Below are 14,848 nucleotides of genomic sequence, written 5' to 3'. Positions count from 1 at the left end.
ATCATGATATTTTCTAATGGCCTGGCCCAGTGATGAGGATTTTTGTTTTCCTGAAGTTGAAATAAAGTCCATTTAAATGGCTGTAGTCTTTAATCCTTTGCAGTAAGCATTTAAAGTCCTCGTCACCTTCAGAAAGCAAGATTATGTCATCAACATAATACGTATTGTCAGTGAGTCTTTCTCTAAACCTGATGCCATGTTCCTCTTCACATTGTCAAGCTTCTCAAATAGTTTGTTTGAGAAAAGAAGATGGAAGGAATACACTAAGTCACTGTAACAAAAATAATTGGTACGTGCAAATCATTTCAGAAAGTAGCATATGATCAAGAACCAATAGTAATGAAAGTTCAGTTGTGACTTGGGGTCTGAACCTTTGGGGCTTTGCCACTTCCTTGGGCCTTTGTCTGTCCAATAAGATTAACTCTTTCCTAACCATCAGCAGGAGAGAAGACATGTGGATCAACCATTAGCACCAATTGAGACTTTAGGGCTGCAAAGTTGGGATCTTGACACTTCCCTGGGCCTTTTCTTTGAGGAAAATATCCCAGGAAGCACTCCTGGGAGTTTGTCTGTCCTTGAGGGAAATTGCCTCTTCCCACCAAACTACAGGACAGACAGAGAAGCAGGCCTACCACAGCTGGGCAAAGCAAGAGGCCTTCCCACCCCAGGTCCCTTCTTCTCAAAAGGAAAACTAGATGAGATGCTTGCCACAGGAAATGAGGAACAGTCTTCTATAGAGGACCAGCCAATAAGACTACCACTGGGAAACAAAATTGAGAGCAATATTTAAAGTCTACAACTTATCAAGAGCATTATATAAATAGGAATTGGAAATAACTTATGAAGACACAACAGAAACTGTCTCACACATACCCATAAGAACTTCATATAATATCAAGGGAGCAGTGAGTAGGTTCAAAATAATGAAAAACAAAACAAGCCTTCTCCTAAAAATATAGACCAGATCACAGACTTAATGAATACTCTAGAGACAGTGAGACAGAAGAAATATATCAAATTAGAGGTACATAAACTGCTACTCAAAGAGTTAAAGATGATGGGAATTAAAACAAAAAAAAAGAGAGAGGGGAAAGAGTTAAAGATGATGGAAGAAAAAATTGAACCCATAAAGATATAAAAGAATTTATAAGACAGAAAGGTACAACTGACACAGTACTAGAAACAAAACAAATGCGTGAAAATGCACTCCTGAATGTTAAGATATAAATAGCAGAAGTTTTCAACGTGATGGGGGGAGGGGAAGAATAAAAGAGATGGTACAGAGAATCAGTGAGCTAGAAGACAATTACTTCAATAGGAACTTACTAGAAGAAAAAACAGAAAGAATATAGAAAGAAAATAAAAACATTAGAATTGTATGGGGAAGCATAAAAAATCAACATACATGTGACTGGAATTCTAAAATTGGGAAATGTGGGGAAAGGACTGAGAAAACTGTAGAAGTAGTAGAAGAAAACTTCCCAGGTATAATCAGACTAGAACCCAAAAGGAAAAAAAATAAAGATATAGTAAAATTTTCCAAAATCAAAGATAAGGATAGAAAAGTAAAGGCAACACAAAAAAACAGAGTCATCTACAGAGAGGAACCAATTAGATTAAGCTCTGATTCCTCAGCAAAAATCATGCAAACAAGAAGACAAGGGCATTATACAGAAGGCTGAAAGGAAACAATTGCCAGTCGAGGTTCTTGTATTCAGCAAAGCTGTCCATCAAATTGTTGTTTGTTGTTGTGTACCATAGAGTCAGACCCAACCCGTAGCTGACCCTCTGACAGATTTTCAGAGGCAGTTAATAGCAAGGGAGAAGATTGCCATACTTCTCCCAGAGAGTGGCTGGTGGCCTTGAACAGCATGCCTTCAGGATTGCAGCACAGCTTCTTGCCACTAGACCACCAGAGGGGAAAAAATTAGTTATTTGCAGAAAAGCAAGAATTTAAGGAATTCATGAAAATAAGACCAACTCTACAATAAATACTAAGGGAGGTCTTTCACATTGACACAGAAAAATGCAAGTAGATGAAACAGAGAAACTAGAAAAAATAGAAAAGGAATGCAGCAAAATGACAATGATAAAATTTGGCCTATCAGTAAGCACACCTAATGGGAATGGCTTAAATGCATCAATTAAGAGGAAAAGAGTAGCAAATGGACAAAAAAGCAAAGCACTTCTAAGCTTGATCCCAGTTTGTCTCTTAAGAACGTTATAATTTTCAGGCTTTACTCCCAGATCTCTGATCCACCTTGAGTTGATTTTTGTGTTTGGTGTGAGATGTGGATCCTGTTTCAGCTTTCTGCACATGAAAGTCCAGTTTTGCCAGCATCATTTGTTGAAGAGGTTATCATTTCCCCATTTGATAGCTTTTATTTTCTTGTCAAATATCGGTTGACCATGGATAGCTGAGTCTATTTCTGGGTTCTCAATTCTGTTCCATTGGTCGATGTGCCTGTCATTGTACCAGTACCATGCTGTTTTGGTTACCACTGCCGTATAGTAGGTCTTGAGGTCAGGAAGAGCTATACTTCCAACCTCATTTTTGTTTCTCAGAAGTGTTTTTAATTTTTTTAAGTTTTTATTCTTTTGTGTGTATACTGTCAAATTGGATCTGACTGGTACAGGAGGAGATTGTTCCTCCCTCCTTCTCCAGCAGAGCATCTGGTGGATTCAAACTGCTCACCTCTGGTATTGCAGTGCAGCTTCTTGCCACTAGGCCCCAAAGCTCACCGCAAGATATCTTTTTAAACCATGTAAAGCCATTCTTATTTAATAATACTTGAAAGGGAGAAATTTTAGATTGTTATCTCCTTTACAAAATGATAAAACATTCACAGAACGTAAAGTTTCTCCTTTTCAAACCTGGAGCGTTCATTTATTGCATTCAATCATTCCAGGGAAAACTAAACATGAATTTCAGGACACAGTTTTAATTTGATGTAATATTACCAAGGGTTTGTTAAAAAAATTATTTTCCTGTAGATGTTCATTGAAATGAAAAATAAACAACCTAAATTTAAAAAAAAAAATATTTTCTATTCTGCTGATCCAAGTGCCTTCTCTAGGGAAAGCGGCACAAAATCAAGCAATTTTAATCCAAGCAAGTTAGAAATCCTAACCTTTGCCTTCTTTTCTAAGCAGTAAAATTTTTGACAAAATTGCTGAAATGTATCTTAAATTAATTTGAGATGGAGCTTTTGTGTTAGGTCTGGACTCAGTTCATAAATGCAAGCACCTTGATTTTGTTAGAGTTCACAGATTCTTGTTTTCTCCTGACTTTGCTGGGGTGAGATGTGAGTGTGTGACTTCCCTTGATGCTCTAGACCCTCCCCCAAAAAATTAATTTTTATCAAAATAATAAGTAATTTCTAAGAATCAATGACTTAAAAAAAAACCACAACAAAACACAACTAACTAACGTGCCAAAAATAAGAATATAAGGAGGAATATAAGAATATAAGAAATAAGAATCTAGGTCTATCTTCAGGGAGCTCTGGTGGCATAGTGTGTAGGAAGTTGTGCTGCTAACCCAAATGCAGTACTGCTCTGGTGATATAAATTCACAAGAAAGAAAGACGGACAATCTCCTGCTGTGCTAATTACAGTCTCTGAAGTCCCACAAAAGGGCCAGCTATGAGTCAGCCCCAGCTCCACAGCAAAGAGTTGAATTCAGCATTGTTGATAACAATATGATTTTAGCCAACATGAACATTCCTCAGAGAAAAAGTGGTCCAACAACGGTAAGTCGTTCTATGGAATAACGATACAATTATTTAAAATGGGGGACACTGGTAAGCACAGGAGCTCCAAGATATTTTTAATGCAGTAAAATCCATCACAGAACAGCACATAAAGCAAGGTTGCTGATGAATAAACAAATTACTGAAATGTATGTGTCCAATCTGTTAACAGTTATTCTTCTGAAATAAGCAGCCTCAATGAGAGAAGTGGGTGGGCATTTTCCCCCAGTTTCCATGAAGTTATGGAAACTCCATGTACATTAGAATAGCACAATGCTTTATAGTATTTTTAATGACTGACTTTTCAGAACTAGATTACCAGGCTCTCATTTTAAGGCACTTCTGGGTATATACCAATTAATTGACTTAACTAGCTGTCAAATCCCAGATACCCCAGGTTGTAATCATAAAGCAGCATATTTAATTCTATACAAAAAATAATTTTTGAAACTTTGTAAAAATAAGGGTTTCTCATGTCATTTATTTGAAAATATTTTCATTGTTTCATCAACTATTGTGCTTTTAAACCAATACCAAATAAAAATAATTATCATTAAAACTAGAAAGGTAGCAAAATACCTATATTTAAATTAATATCAATAAATAAATTAATATGTTAACACATAGAATTGGGTTGTGGTCATGGTTATGCAACTGTGTAAATATGCTAAAAAGGCACAGAATGGGTAAATTTTATGTTCAGCGCATTACCTAACAATCAAGCTCATACTAATATCAATAATTTCATGTTCTCTTCTCTGGAGGGGGTGGCTTTGTTTAAAACATCAGATAGTCATTTCCATGAAATTAATTTTTAAAATTTACAACAGAAAAAAAATTATTTTTTTAAAATTTACAACAGAGGTTCCCAACTCATCCTATTCTCTACCTATTAGTAAACAGTTGCCAAACCTCGGAAATATGAGGTCATTGAGCCTAACATCCCTGGTTTAGAAATAAAGGTGTTACTAGGTGTGGCAGAGTTGGAAAGGCTTTCTTTCTAATTGGATATCTTTCTAAATGGAAATTGCAGGATGAAAGTGTAAAGCAGGGCAATCCACTTGGAGAGAGAAGGGGACGGAAATAGACCTAGTGCTCTTGCTTCATACACATAGAGAGCCCGTTCCTTGTCTTCGTAAAATAGCAGCTCTTCATTTTTTTCAATGGATACAAAGGAATAATAAAAACAAGCCACCTGGTCTATGTTCACCTCACTAGATAAAATGAACTCTTTGCCTCTTCTCTATCAAACAAAACCCTATACATGTGAAAAATCAGTAATATTATGCCTTGCTTAATAAATACTCTAGTGGCTCAGAACTCTTGTTCAGGCAAAGTAGCCATAGAAAAAGATGGCCACTGCTAAGAGGAGGATGGCATTGATATTCACGACTGTCCTCCACAAGGGCTTCTCAGAGGTGTCTGTCAACTTCTTCTTCAGGGCTTCCTCCTCCTCCTTGGTCAGCTTGGGGCCTTTCCTCTGCAGACCACAGTATAAGTCATATGCCTTCTTGAAACAACCACGAGTGTCTTCAAGATCATCTGAGATATGAAAGAGAAATGCATCATCACAAAACATGGCAAGCAATTTATGCCAATATATTAGAAATTTATGCCAACATATTAAAAATCTAACTTTTCAGAACTGATTTGTGAAGAAATGAAAACTCTTAGTAACCCTGTGTTGTTGTACTATGGAGTCAGATCTGACCCATAGTTGACCCTCTAGCAGGTTGTCAGAGGTAGAGAAGCACATGAGAGGAGATTGCCCGTCCTTCTCCCACGGAGCATCTGGTGGATTTGAACCATGCATCTTCAGGATAGCAGTACAGCTTCTTGCTACTAAGCCACCAGACCACCCTAATCATATAGTAATTAAATAATAAATCAGCTTAATCTCTCTCTATCTCTCTCTCTCTCTCTTTCTCTTTCTCTCTCTCTCTCTCTCTCACACACACACACACACACACCTGACACATAAATCCGCCAGGCCTTACTGGTACTATGGTGAAAATATCAAACTCTCAATGCAGATAAAATTCCAAATTTATGCAAATGTTTCTACCAGTATTTCTAAAAGAGTGCTAGATCAGAATACAAAGGCTAGATTAAGGCAAATTACAAGCTAGTCTTATTGCAAAGAATTGCTATCTTAAAAAAACAATGGAATAGGAGACATTGATCCTTCAATTTTAACAATCAAAACCAAGCCAACTCAAAGCAGTTAATGTAGAATGTAACCTTGCCAATGAATTAAAAATTATTCATTAAACACAGTTCCATGGAGTGGTGCCAGAGTAATTTCATTTAGAACAGAGTTTTAAAGAATTTGTTGTTGCTTTTGTTATGTACTGTTGAGTTGGAACCAATTCATAGGTGACCCTCCAGCACATTTTCAGAGGCAGCGAATCACATGAGAGGAGATTGCTATCTTTCTCCCAGGGAACAGCTGGTGGATTTGAACCTCGTAGGGATTCTCCAACCACCACCACCCCTTTCTAGAGGACAAATAACTTAGGCGGTCATGAGTTTTGTGTCTGTAAGAAAAGGAAGTAGCCTGTCAGTTTGAACTGAAGGGCATATTGTGAAAAGTGACAAGAAATAAAGCTGCAGAAGAGACGGAATCAACAAAATCCAAAGGTAAAGCAGGTATTACCTTCTTCGGCAGTATCATCAGCTGCTTCTTCTCTTCTCTCCTCTGCATCTAAATCAATCCGCTCCTCTGTACTATTTCGAAGTGTCCAGCACAGGCGATACAGCTGAGCAGATATCATACACAAGTCCATTAGCAATGAGGAAACGTTTATAATATAACAAGGGTCACTCACACACTAATTGCCTTTGGGGCAGAATTGACTCGGCGCTCATCCTCCATAGGGTTTCTAAAGCTGTCAATCACTTGGGAATTAATTGTCTATAATTCTCTCCTAGAGCTTGTGGTGAATTCTGAATACCAGTGAGTCAGCAGTACAACGCTCTATGGACTTTTGTTGATTGTACAGTCTTCAAAATTTAAACAACAGAGGGGAATGTAAATGATAAATAAAAGTCTCCTCCACAATCATTCACTAAAACACTTTAACCACTATTACGTTTTTGTGGGGGTTCTCTGGATGGTTGTTAGCAATTTAAATACTTTGCTTTAAAATGACCACTTCTAAGGGGAGCTCTGGTGGCCTAGTGGCAAGGAGCTGCAACTACAATCCCAGAGGCACACGGTTCGAATCCACCATATGCTCTGCCGGGAAAAGGAGGGACAATCTCCTCCTGTACCAGTCAGATCTGATTTGACGGTACACTCACACAAAAATAAAAAAAAATAAAAATAAAATGTCCACTTCTGGATTGTAATTTCACAGAAATTGAGTGTTGATGTCATTTACATTATACCTCAGTTTCACCTGTTATCTCTTTCACCCATCTGTTATCAGAAATTTCATTGGTTTCAGTAGATATGTTGTGTTGTTAGGTGGCACTGAGTTGACTAAGACTCTTAACATTATTTTGAGTAACGGGTTGAAACCTTGCCCTACCCTGTTCCATCCTCACAATCTCCACCATCCTCCAACCTATTGCTGCAATCACTGTGTACAAGATTTTTTTTAAAAATTTTCTTTTGTACTGGTTTATTTACAAAGTTCATATACATTGCTTTTCACACTGGATCTTTCCCATTGCCTTCACCCAGCCCTCCCTCCACCCATCAAATTTTGTGACCCTAAGATTAAACACTCACCCACCCACCCATCCTCACCTATCTGCTCCCACCCTCCCTCCTCTTGAATCCTCATACTCATTCTACAATAACAGTCTCATCCAGTATCAGTTCTTATGGAACTGAGTTAGTTCACTTAGCATACTGTTCTCCAGTCTCTCCCGAGTTAAGTAGTCATTTACAATGTACAAGATTTTATAACTTTTTTTTTTTACTAACTCAGTCTCATAAGGACAAATAGTGAATAAGACCATTATTGTAAAACTAGAAGGATAACTAGTAAAGCATGGATGGGAACCCAAGAGAGGAGAGGTGAGGATGGGTAGGGACGAAACCACAAGGTTGCACAATTTGGTAGGTGGAGAAAGGAGGTGAAGGAAATGGGAAGAATCTGGTGAGGACCTGTAAAGACAGAGTAATGATGGGCAAAGTCCAATAGTGACTGATTTTATAAAACATAATGCATGGGGATGATTATTTGAATGAAGAATAATGTGAAACACAACATATACAAACTTTGTAAGCAAAACAATGTAAAATTTTTCAAAATCTGTTCTGGAAAACAATCTACTCAAATTCTATAAATAAACTAGCATATTAAAAAAACAAAGAAGAGGAACATTTCTTTTCTAACTTGTAAATATTTTCGTAAATTATATTCTGGCTATGCAGTTTGTAGTTTTGTAGGTTATATTTAAGTAGTGTCTATGTGCTGTTCAGGAGAATGATGGACATGTTTCGAACTGAGGATACCAAACAAGAACAATATTATTATTCAAAAGGCCTTTGGATTAGCAGTACAACTCTGTCCAAAGTATTATAAGTTACATAGTCAAATATCTTTGAATACTAAAAAAAACACAGGCAAATCTCTGCTTCCACCCTCCTCTTCTCTTCTTGAATCCTTATACTCATTCTACAACAATGATTTTATACAATATTTTCCTTGTGGGACAAGGGGCAGGGGGAGATGGAAGCAGAGGGATGAGGATGTGCAGGGGGAAGGAGAATTAATCATGGGGTTGTACAATTTGATGGATGGCGTGAAGAAAATTGGAAGAATCTATTCTAGAAAACAATGTATTTGAATTTTGTAAATAAACTAGAAAAATAATTTTTTAAAATTTGTAAAAAAGGAAAGGAAAAAATAAATACTTTAGCTTAATTAGGTAAAAACATTTGCTAGAGCATTGAGCTGTTTTAATTAGCTATATGGTATAAAATTGAGAGAACTGGCTCAAACAACAGCTGAGGGGGCAATGATTTATGTAATGGAGGAGAAACAATTCTGAAAAAAAGATGAAGATTGTTGCACTTAGAAGATGTAATCCATATCATATAATTGTATATGTCGATATTGTATGTTTTTTCCATGTGTATTTTCAACAATGAAATACTGTGTACACTGTTAAAAAAAAAAGAAACACAGGCAAATATCCTTTTAGTATTCTTTGCTTTTTGCCATCCAGTGTCAGCAACAGTAAACCTTCTTCTCTATTCTCTTATCAATTGGGTTTGAACTTGTAGCTTTTCCCCATCAACATATTACTACAATCCTTATTTCATTATCACCAGTAAAATTTTTCTAGCATGTGAGACTAATAATATTGTTAGATTATTTTGGCATTCTTTTATCATTTTCCTCTGGTATGGCACAAAAAGGTCTCAATAAAAGTGTATCACTCTGAAATTGTTCTATACTGCATCATCAGGTTAGTCCCACAACACTGTCTAGGACTTCTTCGGTCCGTTTTCCCCCCACTGGAACACTTTTAAAGTCCACACCATCCAGTGTATTAGCGTAACAAAAACATAATTATTAGTAAATTACCTGTTGTATTTTAAGGACTAATTCTGATGTATTAATTTTATTTTGTTTTTTGTGGTTTGAATGAAAATTTGTAGAGAAAATTATATTCCATTCAACTATTCATACATGCTTTGTTTGATTGCATTAATTACAACACCCACATTGACATTTGTATACCTCTTTCTTTTCTTTTCTTTCCTTTCTGTCACGATATGGTGCTCATCATCTCCTTTAACTGTCTTTTATTCCTTTATTGTCTTTCTTTTCTCCAATCTTAAAAAAATGTCTCGTATTTATTTGGGGTGCTCTGATGGCCTAGTAGCAAGGAGCTGCACTGCAATCCTGAAGGCACTTGGTTCAAGGCCACCAGCTACTCTGCAGGAAAAGGATGTGACTTAATTTCACTCGGCATAATGCCCTCTAGACTCACCCATCTAATGTGATATTTTATTAATTCCTTATTGTTCGTTAGTGTTGCATTTTATTCCATTATGCATATGCATCACAATTTGTTTACCCATTCCACTGCTGAAGGAGCTCTGGGCTGCTTTAATCTCCTTACTTTTTAATGATAATATTGCAGTGAACCTGAGTGTGATGTATCTTTTCATATCACAGATCTTATTTCTTAGTAGCAGTAGTTGTAGTTGTTGTTATGTGCCTTCAAGTTACCTGCCACTCAACCCTATCCACAATAGCTCCGAAGCCTGTCGTATCCTGAGTCAATCTCACTGTTTCCAACACACAACCCTATTGTCCCAGTCATTGTGTCAATCTATCTCACCCAGGGTCTTTCTCTCTCTTGTGCTGTCCCTCCATATTTCCAAGCACGATATCCTTCTCTAGGGACTGGTCGCTCCTGGCAACATGTCCAAAGTATGTGAGACAGAGCTTCAAAATCCTTGCCTCCATAGAGCTACCCAGTTTTACCCTCTCTAGGATAGACCTGTTTGTACTCTTGACGGTTCAGTGTAGGTATGTTCTACACTCTTCTCCAGCACCACAACTCAAAGACATAAATTCTTCTTCTGTCGTGCTTATTCATTGTCCAGCTCTCTAATGCATGGCTCTCTGATGCTTAGATGATGGATCAGGTGCTCCTTAGTCTCTAGACTGACATCATTGCCCTTCACAATCTAGAGAGATCCCCAATAGCAGACTTTTCTAATCTAATTCATCCTTTGATTTCTTGGCTGTTGGTCCCAAGAATTAATTGTGAACCTGAGCAAGCTGAAATTGTTGACAATCTCAATCTCTTCTCCATTTATCATGGTGTTGCCAATTTGCACAGTGGTGAGAATCTTTGTTTTCCTGATGTTGAGCTTCAACCCATATTGAATTCTGCAGTCCTAGCAGTAAGATTCCATTACCAAATGATATTTATGCTTCCAACTTTTGAAAGAAGCCCCAAGCTGTTTTACAAAGTTGGTTGTTGTTGTTGTTGTTGTTGTTGTTGTTGTTATGGGTGTCAAGTCGTCTGCGACTCAGAGACCCTGTATACAACAGCCCTAAATCTGCCCTATCCTGTGTCAATCTCACCATCTCCAACACTCCTACCCCCATTATCCCAGTCACTTAGTCAATCCATCTCATCAAGGGTCTTTCTCTCATTCACTGTCCCTCCACCCTCCCAAGCATGACGTCCCTCTCCAAGGACTGGACACTCCTTGCAACATGTCCAAAGTATGTCAGACAAAGCTTCAGAATCCTTGCCTCCAAGGAGCAGCCCAGCTTCACCCTCTCCCGGACAAACCTGTTTGTTTTCTTAGCAGTCCATGGTATATTCAATACTTTTCTCCAACACCACAGCTCAAAGGCATCAATTCTCCTTCTATCATCCCTAGTCATTGTCCAGCTCTCTGATGCACAGCAAGTGATTGCAAAGATCATGGCATGTATCAGGCGCACCTTAGTCTCAGGACTGACATCGTTGCACTTCAGTACTTTAGAGAGGTCTCTAACCACAGACTTTCCCATTGAAATACGCCTTTTAATTTCCTAGCTGCTGGTGCCAAGAGTGTTGACTGTGGAGCCAAGTGAACCAAAACGGTGAACAATCTCAATCTCTTCACCATCCGTTATTTTACAATGTAGTTGCAACGTTTTACACGGCCATCAGTGTTGTATGGGTGTTCTAATGCCCTCAACATTTCTTGTTTTCTGTCTTACTGACATTTTCCTATTGTTTCTGGAGCAACATGATACTTTATTATTCTTTTCATTTGCAACTCTCTAAAGCTAAGGATTTTAAGCATTTCTTCATGAGGATTTTTTTAGCCATTTGAATGTCTTCTTTGATAAACTTTCTTTTCATGTCTTCCAGTTTTTAATTAGGTTGCTTGTCTTTATGCTTTTGAGGCATTGGTATTTTTTACACATTTTAGAGACTAGTCATTCGTTAGGAGTAGAATTACTTTATCAAATGGTATTTCCTTCTTTTGGAGGAAGCTCTGACAATATATTCTTAAAACAACATTTGTATTTCCATTTTGATTGGCATAAAAGAATTTGACATTTTTATTTACTTCTTGAAAATGATAGTGTGTTCGACAAAATTCTTTGATTTCATTTAACTCACAAATGTCAGCAAACTTATTTAGTTATGAATTTCAGTGGCACAATCCTGGTAAAGTCATTTTAAACCATTGTAGGTCTTAGGCTTCGGCCCCTACACGTAAATGCTGGCCACTCTACCAGGAAACATGTAATTAAGTATTATTTTTTTATTATTACTATAAGTTTTGATCGTAGAATAATGTGATAAACATATTGTAAATTTCTTAAATGTAATATTTCTCCTCCTCCTTCTCTTCCTCCTTCTCCTCCTCCTCTTCCTCCTCCTCCTCCTTCTTCTTCTGCCATCAAGTTGCCTGTGTCTCATAGCAGCCCTGTGTTCAATAGCTCTGAAGCTTGCCCTGTCCTGAGCATGTCTCACTGATACTAACCCACCTACCCCCATTACTCTAGCTACTGTCTCAATCCATCTCGTCCAAGGTCTTCATCTCCTGTGCTGTTCCTCCATTCTTCCAAGCGTAATGTCCTTTTCAAAGGCCTGGCCACATGCCCAAAGTATGTAAGACAAAGCTTCAAAATATTAGCCTCCAAGGAGAAACTTGGTTTTACTTTCTCCAAAACAGACTTAGTAAATAAGTATTATTGCAGTAAAAATTAGAAATTATTCATATAAAATTATATGTGTTCATCATAAAGTCAAACAATATTAGTGTCTTAACTGTATTAACTTTTTTAAATGTTGCCATTTTCTTATGACCCTACTATTTTACCCATTACTCTGCTGGTGTAGTCTATAAGGAGTTGTACTGGTAATGCAAAGGTTTCATCTCTCTCAAAACAATGGATTTTGTCATTGGTATTGTTTTTATTTACCCAGAGGTAGCTATGCCCAGCTTTAACAGGTATGTGTGCCTTAAGGCATTTTATATCCTCTGGTAAACATGTCCGTATGCCTACATGACAGATGATAAAACAATACAGTGAAGTTAATTAGAGCTTTACCTCAACGGAAATGCTTCGTTTTCCTGGGTCTTGCCAGTTTTTCATTTATGACAAGATACAGATTCACCAATTCTTTATCAGGGCCTTTGTATTTAAGGCCGGGTTTTTTAAACCAGTTTAGAGACTGATTGGTGAAGCAATTGGACTCTGAAAAGTGAGCTCTTTTGTTCTGGTTGAAGGTCTGTGTGGAATGTTTCATTGTCTTTTATTTAAGCCTCTTGTTTAGAGTCAACATGACCTCATGGAGGGTCTTTGTATTTAAAAGGCGGTTGGTCCCTATATTTGGAAGGAACGTTCTTCTAAATGGTACAGCACTGGTCTGTCAATTTGCTGCACTGAAGTAACCTGGAGTTGCTGTGATTCTCAACCCTGTGCCACTGATATAGCAAATGTCATAACAGTTACCCATGATGGTGCACAGTGTTTGGTGGATCTCCTAGGTTAAGGAAGGCATGTAAACAGGAGTGGCATCCACTTCTTAAACAACATACCTCTGGAAGCTCTACAAACTTGGAAAAACAACAATCGATATAGAAAGTGTTCAGGTCTTTTTTTCATAGGGTTGCATGAGTCAGGCTTGATTTGACAGCCATCAGCAACAAATTAATGAGAAAATATTTCCATTTTCCTTCTCTGCCAAGTTTATGCTTTACATGGGTTCTCCAGTTTTCACAGATTTTTACTGTTCCTGTTTCTATACTAGTGGAAATTTAGATCAGCCCATTTTTTTCTGTTAGAAATGAATGTCCATGGAATGGGCTGCTAGAAGTTAGGTTCTTAATGCCTGCTGTAATTGGTAGGTGATGTTAAGCTAACTCGACTCACAGAGGCTCTGTGAGCAACAGATCTGAGCCTTGCCCTATCCTGCACCGTCCTCATGGTCTTCATCACACTCTGGTCACTGCTGTAGTTGCTGTGTCATTCTCATCGAAAGTTGTCCTCTCTCTTTCACTGGCCCTCCACTTTTCTCACCATGATGTCTTTTTATAAAGATTTGCCTCTCCAAACAAAATGCTCCAAGTATATGAGATGAAGCGTCACCATTCTTGCCTCCTCCAAGGAGCATTCTGGCTGTACTTCCTCCAAGAGAGATTTGTGTGTTCTTTTGGCAGCCCATGAAATATTTAGTACTCTTCTCTAATACCTCGATTCAAAGGCATCAGTTCCTCTTGGTCTTCCTTATTCATGGTTGAACTTTTAGATGCACATTGTTATTGTTGTTGAGTACTGTAGAGTCAGAACCGACCCATAGGTGACCCTCTGGTGGGTTTTCAGAGACAGTTAGTCACACTGCAAGAGACGGCTCATCTTGAACCAAGTGCCTTTGGGATTGCAGTACAGCTTCTTGCCACTAGGACACCAGAGCTCCTTTAGATGTATGTTGTTGTTGTTGTTGTTGTTGTTGTTGTTGTGTACCATAAAGTTAGAAATGACCCATAGCTGACCCTCCAGTAGGTTTTCAGAGACACTTAATCTCACAGGAAGAGATTGTCCATCCTTCTCCCACAGAGCAGCTGGTGACCTTGAACTGCATGCCTTCGGGATTATAGCACAGTTTCTTGCCACTAGGCTACAAGAATTCTTTAGATGTATAGAAAACAATAAAAAATATTGTGGCTTGCATCACATACACCTAGGTCTTTAAACTGACATCCTTGCCCTTTATCATTTTAAAGAAGCCCTCAAAAACAGATTTCTCCAGTGCAACACATCTTAACTCATAGAGTATGAAAAATTTTAAACAGAGATCATTCTAAATTGCTTTGTTAAAAATGATGCAAATTATACAAATTTATATACTTACCAATATATTTGACCACGTCCTTGTCAACAGCAAAAATAATACAAATTGAACTTATTTTCCTGTCTTAAATATATTGAACATCTCATTGCATTGTCTTACTTCCCCTCTTCCCCCCCACCACCCCACTTCACTGATGCTTTGTGCTTGCACACCTCTGTTCATGTTGAACAAGAAATCCTACAGACCTGAAGATGGCACCTCTGCTGGGAAGTCTTGCCCAGTATATAAAGCAACACTTCTTATGCTCTTTC

General features: G+C 37.8%; 1 pseudogene; it reads right to left on the bottom strand.

The window, feature by feature from the left end:
* Positions 1-5,079: 5,079 nt before the first annotated feature.
* Positions 5,080-14,848, bottom strand: part of LOC102865035 — a 71,405-nt pseudogene continuing 61,636 nt past the window's right edge.

Source organism: Elephantulus edwardii, unplaced genomic scaffold (genome assembly GCF_000299155.1).
Source record: "Elephantulus edwardii isolate Elephantulus edwardi_28Jun2011 unplaced genomic scaffold, EleEdw1.0 scaffold00151, whole genome shotgun sequence".
Lineage (NCBI taxonomy): Eukaryota > Metazoa > Chordata > Mammalia > Macroscelidea > Macroscelididae > Elephantulus > Elephantulus edwardii.
Note: the sequence above shows the minus strand (reverse complement) of the source record. Positions and strands in the feature narration are given on the sequence as shown.